Source organism: Eschrichtius robustus, chromosome 14 (genome assembly GCF_028021215.1).
Source record: "Eschrichtius robustus isolate mEscRob2 chromosome 14, mEscRob2.pri, whole genome shotgun sequence".
NCBI classification, from domain to species: Eukaryota; Metazoa; Chordata; class Mammalia; order Artiodactyla; family Eschrichtiidae; genus Eschrichtius; species Eschrichtius robustus.
Window position 1 is genome coordinate 93,048,309 of NC_090837.1, and position 10,090 is coordinate 93,058,398.

A 10,090-nucleotide genomic window follows, 5' to 3' on the forward strand; every position below is an offset into this window, starting at 1 on the left:
TGCAAATCAAAACCACAATGAGATATCGCCTTACACCTGTCAGAATGGCCGTCCTCAAGAAGAACACAAATGACAAATGCTGGAGAGGGCGTGCGGAAAAGGGAATCCCGTGCACTGTGGGTGGGAATGTAAATTGGTGCAGCCGCTGTGGAAAACAGTATGGAAGTTTCTCAAAAAAAAAAAAAAAGGAATAGAACTACCATATGACCCAGCAATTCCACTCCTGTGTATATATCTGAAAAAAAGACACTAATTCGAAAAGATACATGCACCCCAAAGTTCATAGCAGCCTTATTTAAAATTGCCAAGATGTGGAAGCAACCTAAGTGTCCATCAACAGATGAATGGATAAAGAAGTTATGGTATATACATACAATGGAATACTATTCAGCCATAAAAAAGGAATGCAATTTTGCCATTTGCAGCAACATGGATGGACTTGGAGGGCATTATGCTGCGTGAAGTGGGTCAGACAGAGAAGGACAGATGCTGTATGATATTACTTGTACGTGGAGTCTAAAGAATGCAACAAACTAGTGAATATGACAAAGGAGAAGAAGACTCATGATATAGAGAACGGGCTGGTGGTTACCAGTGGGGAGAGGGAAGGGGGAAAGGGCAGTATCAGGGTAGGGGGTTAAGAGGTACAAACTATTAGGTATAAAAAAAGCTACAAGGATATATTGTACAACACGGGGAATATAGCCAATATTTTATAACAACTTTAAATGGAGTATAACCTTTAAAAATTGCAAATCACTATATTGTACACCTGTAACTTACATAACATTGTACAGCAACTATACTTCATTTAAAAAAAAGGCACATAATCAACATTCTGGTTCTTCACTTCTTACTCTTCAATTGAGAAGATAGCAGCAGGTTTCAAGGTCTAAATACCAAGGAGTATTTTAGACCAGGACTACTGTGTACTGAGCCCTAAAAATTCTTATGCTACCTTGTTACCAGAAAGAATCTCGGAGCCACTGTGACCTCACCTAAAAGCCTTAAAATTCTGTCTCCTTTTCTTTTGCTACATAGGACATTAGTGGTATGACTGGCAAACTTGTTATAAGATCTATAGGATAGATACTGGTGGTATATCAATGCTGATTTCCTGCTTTTGATAATTGCAGTGTGGTAAGGCAGGTATTTGGGAAGGGGGATTATTATGTCTGCCGCTCACTTTCCAACGCTTCAGAAAAAACATACTGTGCTTAAGACAGAGAGAGACTGAGGGAGCGATCGTGATAAAATGTCAATATTTGGGAATCTCCTTGAGGGCTCTGTGGGTATTCTTTGTACTAGTTTTACAAGTTTTCTGTAAGGCTGAAATGATCTCAAAAGAAAGAATTGAAAACAATAGCTCTTTGAGAGTATATGTTTGCCTCTTACTTGACCAGGTGAGGGAGTTACCAAACCAAATTATAGCTCTCTCGCTTCTTCCTAAAGGAAATGCTAATTATGTCATTGGCTAAGCCTGATTCAAAACTTCTGAGGCAGTCAGCTCTTCAGGGTCCGAGGCATTTCTGCTGCTCACCTGCAGTCGAAGCCTCACCATCCCTCATCCTGCTTGGATGGAGTGTCATCCTGGAGTTTGTTCTACATTGATCAGGGACAAGTACAGAGGCTTTGCTTGACCAGCAATGTCTGAACTGGGTGCATTCCTGGAGCTGGGGACATGGTCACCTTGGAAAAGATCAGCTTTGACAAACAAGGCTTTAACGACACGCTTGCTTAATGCACCAGTATAGGGCTGGATTGTTTTCCAGAGGACTGGTCAGAATTGTTTGACTCTGTAACAAACTTGTGCTTGGGTGGAGGAGGGAGGGGAAGAAATAATGCTATAGATTTATTAGATTTTTATGAAGAATAAAAGATAAATATTGGAACAGCTCTTTGCAAACGCAGACTAAATTATATGTTTAATTGTACATAAAATTGGCTTTTCTATAATTTTCCGTACAGTATTACTAGTCTGTCAGATTTCCCTTCCATAGCAAACAGAGGACTCTGGGAAGGATATTAGGAGGTCACTGCATGCCCCTAAATTGTGGTCCAGCTAGAATTCAAGCATTTCTGCCAGACCCATGGGAGCAGCCTTTTTTATGGGCAGCTCCAGAAAATAAGGGAGAAGAGATTTGAGTCAAACTTGGTGGGATAGAGACACCCCAGATTTGTAAACGAGAGAATTTCTAATGCAGCTGCCAACGGTCCCTCACCCCCGTCCTCATCCATTAATCTCGGGTCCTCTCCTGCCTTCTCCACACACACCCTCCACCAGGTGAGGGTCTCACGTCTGGGGACCAAAAGTAGAGAGGCTAATTTTACAGATCTGGGAGTGGCATTGGGGGCATAAGGAAGCACTTTGGGGAACCAACCTAGACGTGTGACCTAGAGGGTGTGTGTGTGTGCGTGTGTGTGTGTGTGCGCGCGCGCACGCGCGCGCTCACGGCGTCATTGGACAGCACAGCGTGTGTGCGCCGAGGGCGCAGCATGCTGACATCTCGGTGATGCTGGTGAGATCTCAGCCAGGCAGTGACTTTGGCACAGGGAAGGACTCGACACGCGGGGCACTGGCGCTCCGGGATTCCTACATGGCATCGCTGCCATGCACCGATGGCATCAAGGCGCTTCATATAGCACCATGCGTAGGAAGGGAGCCAGAGGTGAGGAAGTCACCACGCTGGCAGCTCGGGGATCTGTTCTTGATTACCTGCGAGACAGACGCCTTCTGGAGATTTGCAATTTTAAGAGAGACCGATCCTGCAGTAACCAGCACGGGACGAGCAGAGAAATAGCTCATGTACTACTGCTGTAAAAAACCCAAATGAAATCCACCGTGAACCTACATAATCCACATGTGGGTTAATTGGCAGATTATTTGCATTTCTTACCTTGCTAACTTATAAGGATTGTTATTTTTTAAAATCTCAATTTAAATATATACATTAAAATAAATTTTATTTGATTGCCACAATCGTACTCTAACCTGATATTCGTCAAAGCAATGCAGAGATTCTGAAGCTGGGGTGCACATCAGAATCACCGAGAGAGCTGTAAAAATACATATGCCTCGAATCCATCCTGAGAAAGTCAGATTTCAAGATTTGGGATGAAACCAACATAGCTATAGTTAAAAAAAATTTTTTAAGGAGATTTTTTTCTTGTTGAAGACTAACAAACAATGTAATCCTGTTATGTAATATAAAATGTATAATTATAAATGTATGATACTTATACTCTACTTAGATAAAGCCTATAGTTACGATAAAATGTAACAGGTGAATCATAGAAGGAAATCATAACTGATTATATAACGCTGTCTTGCACTGTATTGCCGTTTTTATCTTTTCAAAGCCCTTTACAACCATTATCCTGATTTGTTCCTACAGCAATCGCAGAAGAGAGGTGTGAAAAGTCTTTGGGCTGTTCCTTGGAAAAGAGACAATGGTGGGGATAAGGTAGCGACACAGGGAGAGTCTTACCGGAAAGGATCCAGGTAAGTGCGTGTCCCGAGCTTAAATGTACGGATCTGAACATACTTCTGGTGTTTAGCAGAGATTACCCAGTAACTACCTGTCTGTTTGTGCGAAACTCTTTTACAGGAGAATTATAGCCGTTATAGTTAACTGCCTTTTTAGCATTATGCTCTGTAATTTAAAAATATTTCCCAAACACCTACACCTGTAGCCTCCTGCAGTCTCCGCCTGGCAACTAACATCTTTTGAAATCTATTCCCTTAGGATTCTACTCACAAGGGTGGCTGGTCCAGTTCTGCCAGATGGCAACCAGCTTGCCTAGGTAATCTCCGTTTTCATTAGAAAGTCCAGAACTAATTTAGGATAAAGCTTTGCCCATTTAGTGTACTTTAGTCCTTGTTCTTTTAAGATGATTTAGATGTATCCCCAGGCCCATCATTTTTCCTGTTAGTTGTCTGGCTGACATAGATAACTCTTATCACAGTGCTTGCATGTTACTGAAAATGTTCCCATAGAATAGAAATTAAATGTGACTATAATTTATAGATTTGTGGATGAATATTTTTGGATTCAACATATTCATTTCCCGTGAATATTTCTAAGAGAAAAAAAAAATCAACAGAGACTTTGAACAATGGATATCAAATCAGAATTGCAAGGGAATAATCATCTTTTCATCTTTATTAAATTTTAAAAGCATTTGGCTGAATATAGTTTCGCTTCCATTGGCATTAAAAAGTCATGGCATTCAACTGGTATTATTTTATGTACATAAATCAAAACAATCAACGATATATGATTATTTGCTACTTCTTTGTATAATCAGTGAAAATTTAATAATTCTACTTTTAAGAGGAAAGGTTAGTATTTCTTTGTAGAAACAATAAAATTAAGTTGCAGCTGTAGAGGCATAAGCATACAGTTAAGAGAAATACTGCCCCCTGCCCCCCCGATCTGATCCCCGATAAGACCTGCTGATTCTCCCTCCAAATGTCTAGAACCTGTTTCCTTCTCTCCATCTTCTCAGACATGGTCTTCCCGGACTACCACCCAAATTCCTAACCACGTCTGAGTCTCCCTACTTCTGCTCTCGCTGAATCCCCACCCCATCCATTTATACAGCAGCCAAATGATTTTTTTCCCTGTAAATGCAAATGGGATCATGATTCTTCTCATTCACTGGTTTCCCATTGCACTTGGGATACATCTGAACTTCTTCAGATCCAGGATTTTCTCTCCTTCTCACTCACTGTGGACTATCCATGCTGGCTTTGGCGTCTGTGACCCAAAATGCTGACTCACAACTTTTGGCCTGAATGGTCTTCGGGTGTCCGCTTAAATGTCACTTCCTCCTAGAGGTCTTGTCTGGTCGCTCTGCTCTTTTCTTTCTGAGCCTTTATCACTATGTGTAATTGTATTTTCACACATTTGTTTGCTCATTTAACACAGCTCCATGAGGGCTGGGATCTCTCTGTTTTTGTCCAGAGCAGTGCATGAATGAATACCCAAATGTTTCAGATAAGCGTGGAACTTGGGCAACATGGATGAATCAAAATTACACGACATATCCCAAAACTGGGCCCAATCATCCCAATGGGATTTCCCCGACAAGTTCATTGTAATTTTTTGTCCCTCTGTTCGAGGTGATCTCTATTCTTCTTCACTCTTACATTACTTTGTTCAACTCTCCTAATGTTAGAATGAAGACATTGCAAATGTTTCTGCCAATACTAATTTCTGCGTTTATTGTCTGCAGTAGAGCATTTATTTTTTTATTTTTGTATTTTTACCAAGAGATGTTATGAGTGTGTGCCTGACCTCTTCGGTTACAGAGTAATTAAAGACATGGTTTTTTCCTTTTCCTTGGCACTGAGCTCTGGGTGAGATTGAATATATATCTATATACCTATAGATACATATTTGAGGGGATGCATGTATTTTTTATACATATATTTCTCCCCTCCCTTAATTTCTCTTATTGCTTTTGAATGAGGAGGATCCAAGCTAATTTTTGCATGAAACATATATTTTTAACAAGTTGACTTTTTTTTTAACATGCTGTAACCATCTGTCAGTCAGTAAGTCTAAAAATCAGAGATATTGGAATTAACATTCTTTTAGAAGAAAATGTAGTCATTTCTTGTAAGACCTTTAAACCCCCAAAGGGACTTAGGGTAATTTTGCTTCGAAGCAACACTGACCTCCTGTGGCCAGGGAGTCTTATTAAACAGTTTTTCTTTTCTTTTCTTTTCTTTTCTTTTTTCTTCTTTTGTCTTTCTTCTTCTTTTTTAAACCAAGTTTACCTTTCTTTACCAAGTTTTCCTTCTAATAATTTCTCTATCATGGAAATTTTTATTTTCAAGCCACAAAGTTTATTTTAACTTAACCGTGATGGTATGGTCAATCTATAATTCTCGCTCACCAAGGCAACAGTGAAGAAGAGACCCTCTTCTGTCACTTGTGGGGCAGGTGCGGGGCTGTAGAGCCTCAAAGTGCAGGAGGCATGGTATATGGAGTCTGGTTGCTCTAAGTATGTGGTTATTTTCCCCATTTACTGCACTTTTCTCCTATTCCTTCCATTCAATAAATGGGTCAGTCTTAATTTATCTCATGGAAACCTTGGAGTCAGCTCTTCTTTAGTTAGCTAAAGTTCATTATTCTTACGCCCCATCAATTTACTTTTCAAAATACCTTGTGTCTGAGTCTCTTCCTCACTTGCATCTTCACTACCTTTGTCTTCAGCTTCCTTGAAGATGACAGTAGCCCCCTGAGCGCCTTCTCTTGATTTTAACTCCCTTTTTTTAAAAAAAATTGAGGCATAATCAACATACAATGTTATATTAATTTCAGGTGGACAACATCATGATTCACTATTTGTACACACTGTGAAATGGTCATCACAATGTCTAGTTAACAGCCGTCACCATCCGTAGTTACAGAATTTTTTTTCTTGTGATGAGAACTTTTAAGATTTAGTCTCTTAGTGACTGTCACATAGGCATTACAGTATTATTAACTCTAGTCACCATGCTGTACAGTACGTCCCTAGGACATTTATTTACAGCTGGAAGTCCCCTTCACTCATTTCATCCATCCCCACCCCCTGCCTCTGGCACCCACTGGTCTGCCCTCTGTTTCTCCTCTTCCGCTGCCCATTCTTCGCTCACGCGCCACTCCTCGGAAGAACTACTCCACGTGTTGTCTGAGGATCAGCTGTTCCTTCTGGGTCTGCGATAACGTCAGGCTCTGCAACTGAGAGTAAGAATTTCAAAATGTTCATGATCATTTGACAGAGTAATTTTGTGTATGTTTGAATCTGATAACAAAAAAATTGGGTTTTGGGGGTAGTCATTGCCTTTCTTTATTCCATGTTCTCGACACCTATTTTTGTTGTATTTTATTGTCTTTTATAGTAACCCTTCTTAGGCTGGAAATAAACCAGCCCTTCGCTACATGAGGTTCGCAGAACACTGTTCTAGTCTAGCCCACTGGGCTAATCCTTCTTCATCATCCTTTTTTAGGGGTTATTTCCTCACTCAAAGATTTCCATACACTTATTTCACAGTGTATCACTTCTAAACTGTCCCTAGGATTTCTAGTGAATTTTAACTTCAGCGTCAGGAAGAAGCTGTCCAATCTTCTTCTCAAGTCAGCCCCTGGGCTCTCAGGGACCCCTGTGCAGACGCTCCTTCAGTTCCGTTCTTTCTTTGCTTATATTCCGGAGCTGCCCACACCTTGGATCTAACCTAGCATCCCCTTCTTGCTCTGTGACCCGTCCAAATGGGACCATTGCTTCTAGGTCCCCTGCATGTTTTCTTCCTGGTTAGAGTTTCCTGTTGTCTCAAACCTTAGTCATCTTCCTGTTCAGTCAGTTCCCATGGCAACCACCGTAACGACAGGTCTTACATTTTTGGAGGGCCTCTTTGTGCAGGTGTTGCTCTCTTCACTTGTGCTTTCTGTGCAAAATCTCCTGTAATCCTCAAACTAGCCCTGCAGGGTGGTTTCTATCTTCATCCCCATTGTATGGGTGCGGAAACTGAGAAACAAGGTGTTAAGTCTCATTCCCAAGGTTGCAGAGGTCGTAAGAGGTGGAGTGTGCATAACACCAAGTCTAAATTGGGTTTAGATCTCTCTGCGAGATGAGTATTATGAACCTTCGTTTAGAGAGGGCCACGGAAACTGGGGCGGAACGGATGTGAACCCATGTCAGTTGTATCAGTTTCCTTGGGCTGCTGTAACAAATCATGACAACCTGGGTGGCTTAAACAACAGGTTTATTGTCTCAGAGTGTTGGAGGCGACAAGTCTGAAGTCAAGGTGTTGAAAGGCTCCTGGAGACTGCAGGAGAGTCTGCTGCACGCCTCTGTGTCTCCCAGCTTCACGTACCAATAGTTGCCAGCAAGCCTTGCGTTCCTCGGCTTGTAGTCGCACCACTCTGATGTCCACCTTCATGTCCGCACGACCTTCTCTTCTCTGTCATTGCTCCCTGTCCTTTCTCTTGTAAGGACACCAGTCACTGGATTTAGGGCGACCTCCTCTCAAGGCCCTTAGCTTCATTACAAGTACAAAGACCCAATTTCCAAATAAGGGCACGCTCCCAGGTACCCGGATTTTGGGACATGAGCATCTCTTTTTGGAGAACACGATTCAGCCCACTGCAGGGTTTGTCTAACTACACAACACACATTCTTGCCATGCCATGCTGCCTTGTGTCCATCGCTGTCGTATTTGATGACGTGCTCTCCAGACTTGCAGCTGTATGTTTCACAAGGCTTGGTTTCATTTCAACTATTGGTGCTTCAGGACCATGCTTTCTACACCATCTGCTGCCCCTCAGTGCCTCTCACAGAGCAGTATGTAAGAAAGTGCTCAGGAGGGAATGGCTGGCATGAGAATGGATGCAAGAGCTGTCCTTGGAATTCTACATCACAGCCACAGAAAGGTAACTGGCATCTATGGACAAAGCCATTCTTGGGTGTAAGCACATGAGTGGGTGTCCCTACACACAAACAAGGAAGCGTGCTGGAAGTTCTGGGGCAGGAACCCATAATTATTGAGCTTCTACTACATGCTCAGCCTTGTCACCCATTTTACTTTATTATTGTTTGATTCATACTCAGTCCACTGAAGTTCACAGCAGTAGGGGGGGGAAAAAATGAAGCAGCTAAAATAGGTAAATTGCAGTTGATTTGGGGATAGTAGGTTAAGGCTAACAAGACTGAAGAAAACAATTTTTTGTGGCTCATTTTGAAAATAATTCTTGAAAAATAATCGAATCAAGGTATCACGGGTCTTATCAATCAAATAAATGCTTTTATTAAAAAGACAAAACCTTGGGACTTCCCTGGTGGTGCAGTGGTTGAGAATCTGCCTGCCAGTGCAGGGGACACAGGTTCCAGCCCTGGTCCAGGAAGATCCCACATGCCGCGGAGCAACTAAGCCCGCGGGCCACAACTACTGAGCCCGCATGCCTAGAGCCCGTGCTCCAAAACAAGAGAAGCCATCGCAATGAGAAGCCCGTGCACCGCAACGAAGAGTAGCCCCCGCTCACCACAGCTGGAGAAAGCCCGCGCGCAGCAACAAAGACCCAACACAGCCAAAAATAAATAAATAAATTTATTTAAAAAAAAAAGACAAAACCTTAGCACTGTGAGAGAAGCTTCGCTTTTGTATTGTCACTCCTGGGAAAGCTTTAAAGCTAAATCATAATGAGCCTTATAACTTTGAGTCCTCAAGTTTCAGCGATTCTTTCTTTGGTGACTTCACTTCAGGGCAAGTTAGGGATAGTGGAATTAATTCTGAGCACAACAAAGCCTGACTCAGACTTTCAGAACTCGATTTGCAGTTTAAACCTTCGGTTTTTGTTTGTTTGCTTTTGTTTTTCACTTAGTCCTTGAGAATGTAATGGTAAAAGACAGCACTTTGAACTGAAATGATGTGCAGGGTAATTGGAGCCTGGCTGGTGCGGGCCAGGGCTCCCCATGAAAGACTCCCTCCCGCAGGATACTCAGCTTTCCAGCTGTTTTTAAAGTGGATTGTTCCCCAAAGAGAAGGAAGAGTAAATATATCTCAAGTGTAAGCCTCTGTTGAAAAGAAGCAAAGACTGCCTGTTTTTAAATGACTAAATCTGTGATGAGAAAATAAGATAAGGGAAGTAAAGGCCTGGTATTCCCTTCAGTTTGCCTGTTTTTATGCGTGATGCTCTATTTCTGGATACATGTTCTTGAACACATCCTATTTTGAAATCTCTCCCCTCCTTTGTGAATTGTCCAAGTTCATCCTGATATCCCAGTAGGGTGGAAATGGGAAGATTGTTTCCTTGTGTTACCTGCGTGGCCACGAAAGGGCTCTTGTTGGTTTACCAACAGCACCCCCTGGTGGCGTTTCTATGCATTTCATCATTCTAAATAGTTAAAAAATCTCAAGGACAAGATGAGGCTAAATTTGACTTATAAACAATATTTTACTTTGGTTTTCAAGTTGTTGATTTAATTACTCCTCTCTCCTGCTGTATCTGTTGGTTCTTCCTGTCTAAGGCGGGGGAACTGGTCTTCGTTATTAAATTTAGGGATGAAGTCTGTGGCTTGGAGTGCACTGGGCCTCAGGTTC

The 10,090-nt window shown here is 41.9% G+C and overlaps 1 long non-coding RNA gene across 1 annotated transcript in view; it reads left to right on the forward strand.

The window, feature by feature from the left end:
- Window positions 1–3,525, forward strand: part of LOC137776538 (uncharacterized) — a 70,985-nt gene extending 67,460 nt beyond the window's left edge. Inside the window, exon 4 of the long non-coding RNA XR_011076250.1 lies at window positions 3,396–3,525. This is a non-coding gene — a long non-coding RNA (uncharacterized lncRNA). The remainder of the gene's footprint in view (window positions 1–3,395) is intronic.
- Window positions 3,526–10,090: the final 6,565 nt, after the last annotated feature.